Genomic DNA, 14,762 nt, shown 5'->3' on the forward strand with positions numbered 1-14,762 from the left:
GGCGGTTCCACCCAAAATTAAAAATAGAATTCTATACAATCCAGCAATTCCATTTCTGAGTATATACCCAAAAGAATAGCAATCTGGACCTGAAGAGATATTTGTATCCCCACGTTCACAGCAGCATTATTCACAACAGCTCAAGCATGGAAGCAACCCAAGTGTCGATAGACAAGTGACTGGACAAGCAAAACGTGGTGTGTGTGTGTAGTATATGTAGACACACAGAATGGCATTTTATCCTGCCTTAAAGTGGAAGGAAATTCTGCAGTATACAACATGGATGAACCTTGAGGACATTAAGCTAAGAGAAATAAGCCAAACACAAAAAAGACAAACACTGTGATCCCACTTACATGAGGTACTTACAGCAGTCAAAATCATAAAGACACAAAGTACAATGATGGTCGCCAGGGATGGGGGGGAATGGGGCGTTATTGTTTAATGAGTGTAGAGTTTCAATTTTACAAAATGAAAAGAGTTCAAGGGATGGATGGCAGTGATGGTTACACAATGTCAGTGTATTTAATACCTCTGAACTGTACACTTAAAAATGGTTAAGGTGGTAAAGTTTATGTGTATTTTACAATTTAATAAAAAAAGAAAAACAAAGGGGAAAACATATTTGTTTGTGTAGGTATAAAATATCCTGGAACGATACCTAAGAAATGCAAAACAGTGGGCTCCTACAGGAAGAGACTTTGGTTGGCCAGAGGACCTTGAAGGAAGGAGACTTTACACTGTCTACTCCTTTTTTGCTTAAGTGGTGAGCCTGTAACTGCTTACCTCCTCAAAAACTAAATGTACAAAAAGTCTTGGCAGCACTTGGAAATAAATTAATAAATGTGAATATAACTATTACTAGATGTAACAGATGTTGCTGGGGGCGGGGGGCGATCTTTCTTTTTAGAAACTTTCAGCATTTACTACCTAAAATAAGTACCTAAATCCGGCAAAAACAGGAAAAAAAAATAGTTGAGTCATGCTCAATTTAAGAAACTGTTTACTGAATAGCACATTCAACTGCCAACTATTAGTAAATGCTTCCTCTTTTACTCACGATTTTCATATCCTTTCTTATAATGCCCAAACGTAACTAAAAATTAATGGTGCCAAAGTATTTATTCTAACAGAATATCTCCTAAACCTGTTAAAAGACATTCCATTTCCTTATTTTTATTGTATAGCACAAACTACCTGAACTATAATAGTTACATACCATTTAAAGAACAAAAGTTTGTAGAATTCAGTTAAAAACAGAAAATGTAAAAACACATTTTTACTGTTTGCCCTCAACCTCGAAGAGAAAAACTAAAAGAATGGACAAATTTATATCTGAGATAAAGCTAACCAGCCTGCGGCTGTCTTTCCATGTATCTTTCCTTTTTTAATCAACTATTTCTTCTTTGAAACAATTTGGATGTTATGAGTTTCCTAAACCAAATGTACCAAGAAATGTACACATTAAAAATAGCAGTAAATGAGTGTGCAGATAACATACACAGACAAGACAGACCCAGAAATTTCCTGTTAAAAGTTGGCACATTAAAAGACTCCGAGATTAAATAAACCCGTTTTGGTAAGAAGGCAAACTTTCCACATCCATATGCCTCCGCCTCCCGTTATTACAAGGAAATCCTGAAACGAAAGCTCTGAATCACGAGCCCTCGAGGGATGTTTCCTGCTGAGCACACCCTGCTAGGGGCGGTTCTCCCTTTCCTCCAACTTCTCCAGAAACAAGCGCCCCCGAACAGCCTCTCCCCCACCCCCTCGCACAAAGTCAAGGCTTCGCCCGCCGAACACACACCTCCTTCCTCCTTCCAGCCGCGGACGTTCCGACGCGGCCCCGAGGACGGCGACTCGGCGCGGCCGGGGACGCGGCACCGGGACGGGACGACCCAGCGCCGGCGGTCCCCCCACCCCGCCCGCCCCGCGGAGCTCACCCGACGCGAACAAAAAGGGTCTGGGCGGACGGCGGCGGGGGGCTGCAGGCGTCGCCCCGGCCGGGCCTCGGGCTCCGTCCCCAACCCCGCCCGCGCCCCCCACCCCGAACGCGACCCCGAAACCCGCAGGGTCGCGGGCGGGCGAAGGGCGCCGCTCGCGCAAACTTTCGTCCCGGGCCCGGGTGGGCGCCGGGAGGGGCGCGGAGCGGCGCCCGCTGAGGGGAAAACGCCGCCGCCACAAAGCGCTGCGCCGAGACGCCCTCCGCTCAGCGGCCCGGCGCCCCACGCCTGCGCCCCTCGTCCCCGCGCGAGCGTCCGCCGTTCCCCGCAAGGCTGCTCACCTAGGCCACAGACACCCGCTCGCCGTCGCCGCTGCCGGTCACTGGCTCGGACTTCGGAGACCCAGAGAGGGGAGGGCGGCGTGCGCCCAAGCACCGCCCGCGCCGCGCGGCACCGCGCCGCCCCCGCCTTCCACCCGCGCAGGCGCACGGCGCCCCGTCAGGTGACCTGGTCCCCATGGTAACAGGGCGGGGGCGGGGCGAGACGGGAGCCGGCTGCTCCCTCCCACCTGCTCTGCCCTCGCAGTCCCTGCCTAACCGTCCCGGTGCTGCCCACTGAGTGCTGTTCATCTGCGCTCCTGCTTGCTTAGTTCCCATCACCTCCAACACAGAGTCCTGAGAACCTACCGTTTGACGATTTCCTGGCCAGCCCTGAACTTCCACCACACCCACAGGCTCTAAAACATTCCTCCTACTAACCCTTCTGGACTCCTGCCCTCTTTATGTCACAACTTTCTTCTTTGGTTTTTATTACTTTGTCCATCTGAGCTAAAGTTTGCTGGTTGTTGAAGGTTATGTGTGGTAGTGCACACAAGAAATCCTAATACAAAAACTGAAAAACTGTATTTCTTAAGGGCTACGTTCGAGGCACTGTCCTAAGAACGTGATATATACAGCAGTCTTACTTTGTCCTTACATCAAAGATAGATACATCATCTTTAACATGCAAAGGCACAGTTTACCTAAGTTTTCCATACTTACCATGGAGTAACAGAGTACTTGACAAAATAGCATTAGCTTAGATGTATTTTATTTCTAGCTAAATTTAGTGCCATAATAATTTAATCTATGGTAAAATAAAAATCTGAGCATAAAAGAGATGACAGTAAGATGAAAACTTTGCCCTCAGAGAGTTGTGGTATGACATTTAAAAACAATTGCAATGGAAAAAAAATAAATTGCAGTGGGCAGGAAGAAACAACTGGTTTTGTTCACAGGTGACATGGTTATGTAGAAAGTCCCAAAGAGCTGACAAAACAAACAAAAAACCCCTAAAACTAATAAGCAGTTATAGCAAGGTTGCAGGATTCAAGGTTAACATTACAAAAGCCAATTGCTTTCCTATAACAGCAATAAACAGTTGGAATTTTTTTTCATTTTTTTTATTTATTTCACTGTGTTGTGTCTGTTGCTGTGCGTGGGCTTTCTCTAGTTGCAGAGAGTGGGGGCTATTCTTCGTTGCAGTGTGCAGGCTTCTCATTGAAGTGGCTTCTCTTGTTGTGGAGCACAGGCTCTAGGCACATGGGCTTCAGTAATTGTGGCACTCAGGCTCAGCATTTGTGGCTAACGGGCTCTAGAGCACAGGCTCAGTAGCTGTGGTGCACAGGCTTAAGATGCTCAGCAGCACATGGGATCTTTCTGGACCAGGGCTCGAACCCAGGTCCCCTGCATTGGCAGGCGGATCCCTAACTACTGCACCACCAGGGAAGTCCCAACAGTTGGAATTTGAGATTAAAGACACAGTATCACTGACATTAGCACAAAAAATGAAACAATAAGTATAACTAAAAATATGTACAAAATTTATAGGAGGGAAACTATAAGATTCTGATGAAAGAAATCAAAGAAGATGCAAATAAATGGAAAGACAGTCCATGTTCATGAACAGGATGACATTGTCCAGATGTCAGTTTTTCCCAACTTGATAGATTTGACACAATCTCAGTCCAAATCCCAGCAAGTTATTTTTTGGATATCAACAAACTGATTCGAAAGTTTGTATGGAAAGACAAAAGTCCCAGAAGAGTCAACCCAAGGTGGAAGAAGAACAAAGTCATGGGCCTGTGTGTGCCCCACATCAAAACTCACTATAAAGCTGCAGTAATCAAGACAGGGTGGCACTGACAAAAGACTAGAAGAACAGATCAATGGAACAGAATACACAGCCCAGAAATAGACTCACACAAATATATTTGATAGACCTTTGAAAGGAGCAAAAGCAGTCAGTAGACAAAGGGTAGTCTTTTCAACAAATGGTACTGGGACAAGTGGACCTCCACATGCAAAAGAAAAAAAATTAAAAAAAAAAAAAAAAGAACCTAGACACAGACCTAACACCTTTCACAAAAATTAACTTGAAATAGATCATAGGCCTAAATTTATAATTCAAAACAATAAAATTTCTGGAAGGTAACATAGGAGAAAATCTAGGTAACCTCTGATTTGGTCATAAGATTTTAGATATAATATCAAAAACACAATCCATGACAGAAAAAATTGACAAGTTAAACTTTGTTAAAATTTAAAAATTCTTCTTTGTGAAAGACACTGTTTAGAGAATGAAAAGACAAGCCACAAACTGGGAGAAAATATTTGCAGCACACATATCTGATCAAAGAGTTGCATCCAAAATATTCAAAGAACACTTAAACCTCAACAAAAACAAAAGAACCCAATTTAAAACTGGGCAAAAGAGCTGAAGAGACACCTCACCAAAGCAGATATGCAGATGGCAAATGAGCGTATTTAAAGAGGCTCAACAGCATGACATTAGGGAATTGCAAAGCAAAACAATTTGAAATACACCACCACACACGTTTTCGAATGGCTAAAACCCCAAACACCGACAACGCCAAATGCCAGTGAGGATGTGGAGCAACAGGAATGCTCATTCATTGCTAACGGGGACACAAAACATTACAACCACTTTGGAAGGCAATTTGGAATTTACAAAGCTCAACACAGTCTTGACATGTGAACCAATTACCATGCTCATGGATATGTGCTTAAATGAGCTTAAAGCTTACATCCACACAAAACCCTGCACAGGAATATTCATAGCAGCTTTATTCATAATTGCCCAAAATTAGAAGCAAGCATGATATCCTTCAATAGGTAAATGGATAAATAAACCATGGTAAATCCATAAATGGAATATTGGTCAGCAATAAAATGAAACGAACTACCAGGCCGTGGAGGACATGGAGGAACCTTACACGCATATTGTGTGTGAAAGAAACTAGTCTGAAAAGGCTACCTCCTATGTGATTCCAACCATGTGACGTTGTGGAAAAAAGCAAAATGATAGCAGCAGTAAAAAGATCAGTGGTTGCCAGGGGTTTGGAAAATATGGGGAAGGATGGGGAAGGTGAAGCACAGGGGAATTTTTTTCAGGATGGTGAAGCTATCCTGTATGATACTATAATGGTAGATACATAACATTATGGTCAGTATGTGGTATAATTATGTATGTATATATATTTAGTCTTTCAAAAATCCTTGGAGTTTCATGAGTGACCACTGTGTCCTTGTTACACTAATGAGGTGGCTCATGGCTGCAGTGGGGGTGGAGGGAGAGGGGCCCTACAGAGCTTCATGGTGGAGGCTGGTCACCAGAAAGACCAAACACGAGATTAGAGGGCTGGTACTTTCAGACACACTCTCCAGCCTTCAGGAATGGGAGGGTGCTGAAGAGCGAGTCATCTAGGGGCAATAATGTACTCAGTCATGCCTGTGCCGTGAAACCCCAACTAAAAAGTCTGAACACCAAGGCCTGAAGGAGCTTCCTGGTTAGTAAATGTGTCAATGTCCCAGGAGAGCGACACACCTCCAACTCCAGACAGCGGCTGCTGCACTTGGGACCCTCCCAGACCTTGCCCTGTGTATCTCTTCATCTGGCTGTTTCTGTGCTTTATGATAAAACTGTTATTCCAAGTATAAACTTGAAGGTGCATTGTGGGAATCACCGAATCCCTAACGAAGTTGGACAGAAGTGCCAACATCATGAGGATGCCACTTGTGGTTCTTGTGTCATGTGGGTGTGGTCTTGTCAGAGACCTTGTCCTTTGACTTGTAGGATCTGACACTAACTCTGGGTGGTTAGTGCCAGATTGAATGAAATTGTAGGACACCCAGGCGGTGTCAAAGAATTGTGGATGGAATGGAACACACTGCACAATGCCAAGGGTGAACCTGATGTGCAATAATGTGTCAATATTGGGCCTTCATTTGTAACAGACCAACATCACTAATGCAAGAGGTTAAGGACAGGGTGAGCTGTGTTTGGGGAGATGGGAGTACATGAGACCTCTCTGTACTATTTACTCAATTTTTCTGTAAACCTAAAACTGTTCTAAAAAATAAAGTCTATTAATTTAAAATACAATAATTACACAGAGCTGTGATGGGTGTTCAAGAAAAACTCAAGTGTATATAAAGAATGGATAAACAACAAGGTCCTACTGTACAGCACAGAGAAGTATATTTAATATCCTTCGATAAAGGAAAAGAATATGAAAAATAATATATTTACATACAACTGAATCACTCTGGCATAGAGTAGAAATTAACACAACATTGTAAATCAACTATACTTCAATAAAATAAATTTTAAAAGAAAAGGGTCAAGGGACTATGGAAAGATATTATAAGGGAACAAAATTTAGTCTAAGAGTTCAAAGAAGGCATCTTTGAAGATGTGGCTCTTAAGCTGAAAAGTAGGAGCTCGCCAAGTGACAAATGGAGGAATTGTTCTAGGCAAAGAGAAGAGATCGCAGCTTGATGCATTTCAGGATCTGAAAGACCACCATCACACAACAGTAAAAGAAGGATAGCTTAAGATAAAGCTGGAGAAGTAGGCAGGGCTCCTACTTCAGAGGCTCCTGAAAGAGTAACATGATTAGATTTGCATTTAAATTATTACTCTGGTTACTGCTTGTAGGATGGATTGGATGCGTGGCTGAGTCTGGCATGTTTGGAGTCACACTCGCAGACTATTACAGTAGTCCTGATGCATCAACTACAGTAGAGATGGAGAAAATCAGAGAAATCCAAAAAATATTAGAATAAAGAAAATCAGGATGACGTAGTGGTTGGTGGGATGAGCAAACGCGGATGCTGGTCGGCACACTTGCTGAGGTGGGGCAGAGCAGGGTGAGCAGTGCAGGAGGTGGGAAGGTTAGAGGGTTGCTTTTGCATTTATTAAAGTTGAAGTGAGTTACCAGTGGTGGTAGGCTGAAAAAGCACCCCCCCCCCCCCGCAAAGATGCCCATGTCCTAATCCCCCAAACCTGTAAATACTTTACCTTACATGGTAAAAGGGACTTTGCAGAAGCGACTAGGTTAAGCAGTCTGAGATAGGGAGGTTGTTCTGCACTATCCAGTTGGGTCTGTAGTAGTCATAAGGGTCCTTGGGGTGGGTGGTAGCGAGAAGATCAAAGCTGGCCGTAGAAGATGTAAGGAAGAAAGCAGAGATTGAAATGATGTGGTCATCTGTCAAAGGATGTGGGCAGCCTCTAGATGTTGGAAAAGATAAGGAACAGATTCTCCCCTTGGAGGCTCCAAAAGGAACCAGCCCTGTCAACATCTTGTTCCGCAGACCTTGATGAGTGAAAATCTATACACTGAATAGTGAAACTCCCAGCCCCCTTGCCCAACTGTCCATTGGCTTCAGTGACATTCACAGACAGACTGGCAGCCATCCCCTGACCTCAGGCAAGCAGTAGATTGAAAGATTCCTCTCAGGAGAAACTCAGGAGAGAAGACCTAAAGATACTGACAGTTGACCTGATCGTTCTGTACTGCAGCCCCTCAGTTAACACGCCCCATCTTTTAGTCCCATCTTTAAAATAAGCAGATAGCCTAGGAGTCTCCTGAATTTGAGGAAGGCTCACATGAAGAAATGAACAGGGGAAAAAAAAAAAGGAAATGGGAAGAAACAGAGACAAAAATATTAAACATCCATTACTGATCTTTTTCAGAGAGAGAAGCAAGTTGCTGCAGAGGAACAGGGTGATATTTTAAGGACTGTGCAAAATATTATGTTTTAAAAAAGAGATCTTTGAAATTAAAAAGTCTTATGACAAAAACATAAAAACTTCCTAGAAGGTTTAGAAGATAAAGTCAGTATCTTCCAGAAAAGGAAACTAATATTTCAAAAAGATAGGAAATAGAAGACGAATAATAAAATCAAGCATTGATTTGGGAAGTCTGGCATCCAAATACTAAAATTTCCAGGAAGGAAACAGGAAGAGGAGGAAATCCTCAAACAACGAATGCCAGAACACGACCAGAACTGGAGAACAAATGTCTCCACATTAATAGGACCCATACAGCCACTGTGGAGAACAGTATGGAGGTTCCTTAAAAAACTAAAAATAGAACTACCATATGACTGCTATGCATATACCCTGAGAAAACCATAATTCAGATGGACACATGTACCCCAATGTTCACTGCAGCACTATTTACAATAGCCAGGTCATGGAAGCAACCTAAATGTCCAATGACAGGTGAATGCATAAAGAAGATGAAGAACATATATATACAACAGAGTATTACTCAGCCATAAAAAGTAATGAAATTGGGTCATTTGTAGAGATGTAGATGGACCTAGAGTCTGTCATACAGAGTGAAGTAAGCCAGAAAAACAAATATTGTACATTAATGCATATATGTGGAATCTAGAAAAATGGTTCAAATGAACCTATTTGTAGGGTAGGAATAGAGAATGGACATGTGGACGTGGTGGGGAAGGGGAGGGTGGGATGAACTGGGAGATTAGAGTGACATACACTACCATGAGTAAAATAGCTAGTGGGAACCTGCTGTAGAGCACAGGGAGCTCAGCTCGGTGCTCTGTGACAACCTAGAGGGGTGGGATGGGGGTGGGGAGGTCCAAGAGGGAGGGGATATGTGTATACATACAGCTGATTCACTTCATTGTATAGCAGAAACTAACACATTGTAAAGCAATTATACTCCAATTAAAAAAAACACACACACACACCACAGCTCATCATTGTGAAACTTTAAAGATCCTAAGAGTTCCCAGATCATATACCCATAGTTAAGTATCAGAACATATTGGACTTCTCAACAGAAATGCCTGAAGCTAAAAAACAATGGAGCAATGCCTTCAAAATTATGAGAGAAAGTGATGTCTAACCTGGAAGTCTGTACTGGGCCAAACTATATCATTCCAGCATGACAGAATGAAGACACCCTGATATCAACAAGGAATCAACAAGCTTCTCTCTCATGCTCCCTTTGTCAGGAAGTAAAAGACAAAGCAAATGTGCCTTTTGCTGCACTTAATAAGAACACTGCAAGAAAAGGAAAATGGGATGAGAAGGTTCCCACAACACAGAGGCTTCAGCACTGGAGCGTAGCCTAAAAAGTTGAAGGACGATGGTGAAGGGAGATACTGGGATGATGGCTATGCAGTCCCATACAAAACTGATAGAAGGCTCTGGGATGAATATCTCCATGAAAAGTAATAATTTGTCTTTGTTTCTTTGGCCACACCGTGCAGCTTGCGGGATCTTAGTTCCCTGACCAGGGACTGAACCTGTGCCCTTGGCAGTGAAAGTGCAGAGTGTTAACCACTGGGCAACCAGGGAATTCCCCCAAAAGTAATAACTTGAACCCAGTGTGGGATTCGTGCTTCTGGGAGTAGGGAGGTGAATTCATGATAAGGAAGTAGAGTATGAAGCAGTGAAAAAGTGAGGACAAGTGACCAAGATATATAGTCATGTCACTAGACATGACTCATCTTCGGATAATATTTATGGAGACACAGTAAGACTGAAATATTATTGGTTTAGGCTCAAACCATGATCATAAATATATTAGCTACAACTCGAATGTAGTTGTTTTCCAGAACATGTTACTTTCTTTAGGACTTTCAGTGGTCTGATACGAAAATAGATTCACAAATATGAATATACGCTAATAATTACCGTGGTAGGGTATGACTACCCAAAGATATTACTGCACGTTAAAATCTCTTTAATAGTCCATGTACAGTGGAAACCTAAAGTGCAGTGCTCTTACTTTAAAAGATACCTCTTAGATCTATCTCTCTGGTTGGTAATGTTGCTTATGGGAAAGAGTGAAGAGGCGAATAGTTAGCATGCATTGTTCTTCAATTTTCAGAGCTGAGAATTTTGTCTTTTTAAGGTCCCTGAAATATGAACATACTATCTTAAGTAGCATTGTTATTTCTAAAGATTTAACTTCACCAACAAGACCCAAAATGGTCAAACCCTGGCTGACCACTCGCTCTACTGAAGTAAGTAACTTCCTCTTCCTTTTGAAAATCTCAGCTACATGACAAATCCGACTGCCCTGAACTCCCTATGACATCAGCCTTTATTCCGGACATGCTTCCCTCCTCAGGGTTTTACAGTAACGAGGTTATGAAATATGCTTTGTTGAGAAGTGAAACTGCCACTCGAAACACTCCTCAGCTGACTTCCCTGGAACAAATTTGTTTATGTACCTTCTAGAGAATCTCACTGAAAAGAAAATATGTTCCTGAAAAAAAATGTAAATGATATTTTGTCAACGTGATCGCTGTTTATTTAAAAAATAAATAAAAGGGCTGCTCCCTATTTAAAAAAGAACATTGAAACAACAAATCATTTTGTAAAGCCTAGACATTTGTGACAGCTGAGTAATTATTCCTGCGTAAATATGACTTTTTAAGTTTGGATTGAGTATAGCTGGTTATTTGGTAATAGAACTTTCCTGTGTAAATGACGTCTCTGGTGCTAAGTTACCATTTCCCCAGGTAGTTACCATTTTTACAAAGCTACTTTTACAGTTCTTTCGCCAGAGATTATCTTGCCCGTAGTGACACGATCATCTGCACTAAGGATCCCATCACGGGCATGAGCCATGTCTCTGACATTTGACACCAAGACGGTTGGTTGACATAACACTAAGTTAAACATAACTTGCAAATGTAAGTTAAATTAACTTACAGTATGGCATTTGGCTCCCCTTTCAAAGGTGTATGTGGAATTCTGCTTTCCTAAAAATTAAAACAAATTTCATGATATTTAGAAATTTCTTTCCACCACAAAGTACGGGGCTGCTGAAAAACTTTTAATAACATGACTTTAAAAACAAGGAGTTTCAACTGCCAGCTGGGTCATTTGTTTTGCTTCAAGATTCTATTTTCTACCTTCTTGCGTTGGCCATGATGAATAATTAGAAGGAAAGAAATTTAAATATATCTTACGCCCTTGGTACAGGATTTCTATAACAGAAAATATTAGAAAAGTGATTCATAATATATAAAACTTTACCAGAGTAGATTTTGATACCGAGCAGGGCCCTGTGGGGCTCCTGGGCACAAAGCCTTTCGGTGTCCTCTATTTCTTTGATTGCAGAAAACAGCCCTCATTCAGCCTCCTTGACCTTCCCTGAGTTCCAATGGGCAGATTCAAGCCGTTGTTAATTCGTGAAGGGAGGGGAGGCACAAGACCAGGGAGAAAGGTCAAAAGCAGCCTCGGGGCAAGGCCTTGTGTCCCCATCAACAAGACACACAATAATACCTTCGAGCTGTTGTGCAGACGTTGAAACCCCCTCCAGGTGGGAGAAGTTAATGATTAACGAGGGTGTGCTGCCCACAGGCATGTAGACCCCAGACCAGCTGGACCTGAAGGTTGAGGATGCTGACTCCTACCTACCTCACCACCAGCCCATCAGAAGAATGCACGGCTTTTCCTGCCTTGGTCCTTATCGCCTGCATCTGACCATGAGCCCCGACGATAAGACCTCTCCCTATTCCCCAGGGAGGGGGGCACAGTTCTCGAGGTGCTAGCTCACTGTGTTCCCCCTTTGCCCAGCAAAGTAATAAAGCTTTCCCTTTCTACCCCTCCAAAGCTCTGTCTCCATATTTCTATTTGGCATTGGTGAACAGATGCCAGGTTTTTCTCGGCAAACAATTTGAAATAGCCGTATTGGTAAAAGAATACAGCTCTTTGCACATCAGTGTCCAAAACAATTATTACAGGAACACTACAATATTTTGTGGCCACTTCTATTAAGTTTGATTTTTAATACTATCCGGAATACTTACGAGCATCTGGGTTCCATTAAGAATGTAAAATCATTGAAGTCTGTGAATACACCCACATTCCACAAGAGACATGCTACATGGACATTTGGGTTGCCTGGGGTTCCATCTTTTACTGGCTGCTGTTTCTCTATCACACAGGATAGCACTCTATCAGTATGTTAAAAAATTGTATTTGCTTTCAACTGTGGAATTCTAGTTGAGATTCCTTCCCAAGTTGTGAATACACACACCCTTAGAAAGGATGCCAGATACTGTTCCAAGTTATACGTGGCCAAAAGCACTCCAGATGTTCAGAATCAACCATGTTAGCTGTGTTTATGCAGCCAGGAAAATGTATAACTTCTGAACCCTATTCATATGGAAAATTACCGTCCTTTCTTTCATTCACTTATTTCCTTGTGTGGATGGATAATAGGGCAGTTGTATTAATCTGACCTTTGGACCTCACCCTGTCCTTCAGCTCATGTTACAGTCCTCACCGTATTTTACACGTGATCAGAAGTGGTCTTTGCTTTTCTTCCCTGTGGTTTCTTCCGTATTCATCATTACTTCATCTTATAGAAACTTCCTGAGGGCTGGGGCTATGCTTTAAAACGCCTCTGATGCCTGGCAGATGCCCAAGAAACAAAAAAACTTTTCTAGAATTCTAAAATTACCGTATTTTCCTGTTTCTAGGAACCACGCTTTTTTCCACATTGTAACAACTCAGAACTTAAGATTTCTGTAATAATCAGTGTCAATAGACTATTTCAGCTGCTGGGAGAAGAGGAAGTTGAGACACTGTTCTTTGGCAACTCAGTGATTCCTTCAGCTCCCTGGCAACCCTGTGAACAGGTCACTAGTTGCATTATTAGCATTTCAACTGTTACATTTTTAACTTAAGTTTGGATTCCTGGTTGTCATTGGAAACCACTAGGGAAGAAGCAGGTGGCTCACGCAACTAAAGGCAACAAAACAAGACCAGAAAGAATGTAAAGACCAGAATTCCTCTCTATCACCCTGCGTGGTTTTTATGGGGGGGGGGGGGTTTCGTTTCCTCCATGAGGATTAGCCTCCTCTCCAGAGATTGACACGAAGGAGGCCCTCCCTCTGCAAGAAGGGGGTATGTGACTGTAAACCTAACATCTGTAAAAGAGGTGGATCAAATGAGCAGGGAACTCGTTGAGGTGTCAGATCTGGGCAGGACCTGGGAAACTGGGAGAAAGAGGTGCGCAGATGTTATCTGAAGCCAGAGGTCTGGATAAGGATACTCAGCAAGAGAACAGCAACAACAGAAATTTTACTCCCGTGGAAAGGTGCAGAGGTGAGGCTCTCCAACCAGGATTTTGGGAGGTCGAGCCACCCTCTGTGCTTGGCCACAGGCACAAAAAGGGGAAAAATTCCACGTGCTTACTGCAATTAAATCACCTATTTGAAGTACAGGGTTGTTACTGGAACTCTTGAAAAGTAATAAGATGACGTCCCTTTTTCTTATTCTTAAATCCTAAGAGTGGATGCAGGATGTGTGACCCCCCCCCCCCCGCCCACACACACACAGCGGGAGGCACAAGTATTGTCCTACCTCTTCTTTCTAAATCAACTTAGAACCAGCTCTGCGTGGTCTTACAGCTAATTCTTCCTGGTTTCCCCAACTGAGCTGCAACAGACCTTGACGTCACTTGTCCATATGCACATCCTCTTGGCTCCATTTCCCTGGGACCTCCTTTCCCGAGCCCCGTCTCAGTAATTTGCTCCTCTGTCAGCCTCAGAGCTGGTTTCTGGGGACTCTCCATCACCATCAGCCTGGTCCTTTAACACCCCTAGTCTCCTGCACCCCTGATTCCTGCATCCCCTCCCTCATGCTCCTGGCTTTGGAAGAGCTACATCCTCTAGTAGCTTCCTGAGAAAAGGAGTGTGAATGGTAAAGTGTTTAAGGCTTTGCATTTTTCAAGATTTTCTCCTCTTTCTGGTATAGATGGAAGCTGCAAAACTCTAAAATCCATTTAGAAAGAAACCAAAAAACCCCCACAAAAACCCTGAGCAATATTCTTTAGACTGTTCTGTTTATTTCTCATGCAGATGAATAATGCAATGACTGTTCCAAACAGTACTCGGGAGGCATGAACGCATGTTTTGAGTGACTATTTTTCCTCACGCACTTTCCTCGCTTTGCATTCTTTCTGGCTTTCAAAAAATAACTGTTCCTATGGAAACAATAATGGTACTGCTTTGCCCTAAGAGCAGTACATAAGAGAAAAATGATTGTATACTAAAAAATGTCTTTTAGTGTCATGCTCTTTTATCCCCAAAACATCTATAAATATTTATCCATTATTATCTATAGTATCAAAAAATTAGAAAAAATATAAAATTGAAAATAAGACTACTCTTTGAGTTAGACCTAAATATTTTTCAAAGTTCTATCCCCTGGTGAAATAAACATTTTGATCCTTAAAAAAATTTTTTTTAATTTTAAAAAAAGATTTTATTCTCGATGACAAGAGAAAATAAAATCATGGAAAGAGGCAGTTTGGGAAGCCAACCTTGACGGAAGAATTGGTGTTAAGATGTGAAAGAGGAGTACCTCTTCTGGTTACAGTTTGCTCTGATGCTATTCTTACTGTTTCCTTTGAACTGCTATTTCTTTATAAAGTCATATATGCATTCATGTGAAGCTTTGCATTCTCCAAAAGCA

The 14,762-nt window shown here is 42.4% G+C and overlaps 1 protein-coding gene across 2 annotated transcripts in view; it reads right to left on the reverse strand.

Moving 5' to 3' along the window:
* SDCBP (syndecan binding protein) overlaps nucleotides 1-2,426 on the reverse strand; it is a 30,817-nt gene extending 28,391 nt beyond the window's left edge. For both annotated transcript variants that reach the window (XM_057736103.1, XM_057736101.1), the window contains exon 1: nucleotides 2,285-2,426. The gene's annotated coding sequence lies outside the window, so the exon portion shown is untranslated. The remainder of the gene's footprint in view (nucleotides 1-2,284) is intronic.
* Nucleotides 2,427-14,762: the final 12,336 nt, after the last annotated feature.

The sequence above is a fragment of the Hippopotamus amphibius genome, chromosome 5 (assembly GCF_030028045.1).
Source record: "Hippopotamus amphibius kiboko isolate mHipAmp2 chromosome 5, mHipAmp2.hap2, whole genome shotgun sequence".
Taxonomy (NCBI): domain Eukaryota; kingdom Metazoa; phylum Chordata; class Mammalia; order Artiodactyla; family Hippopotamidae; genus Hippopotamus; species Hippopotamus amphibius.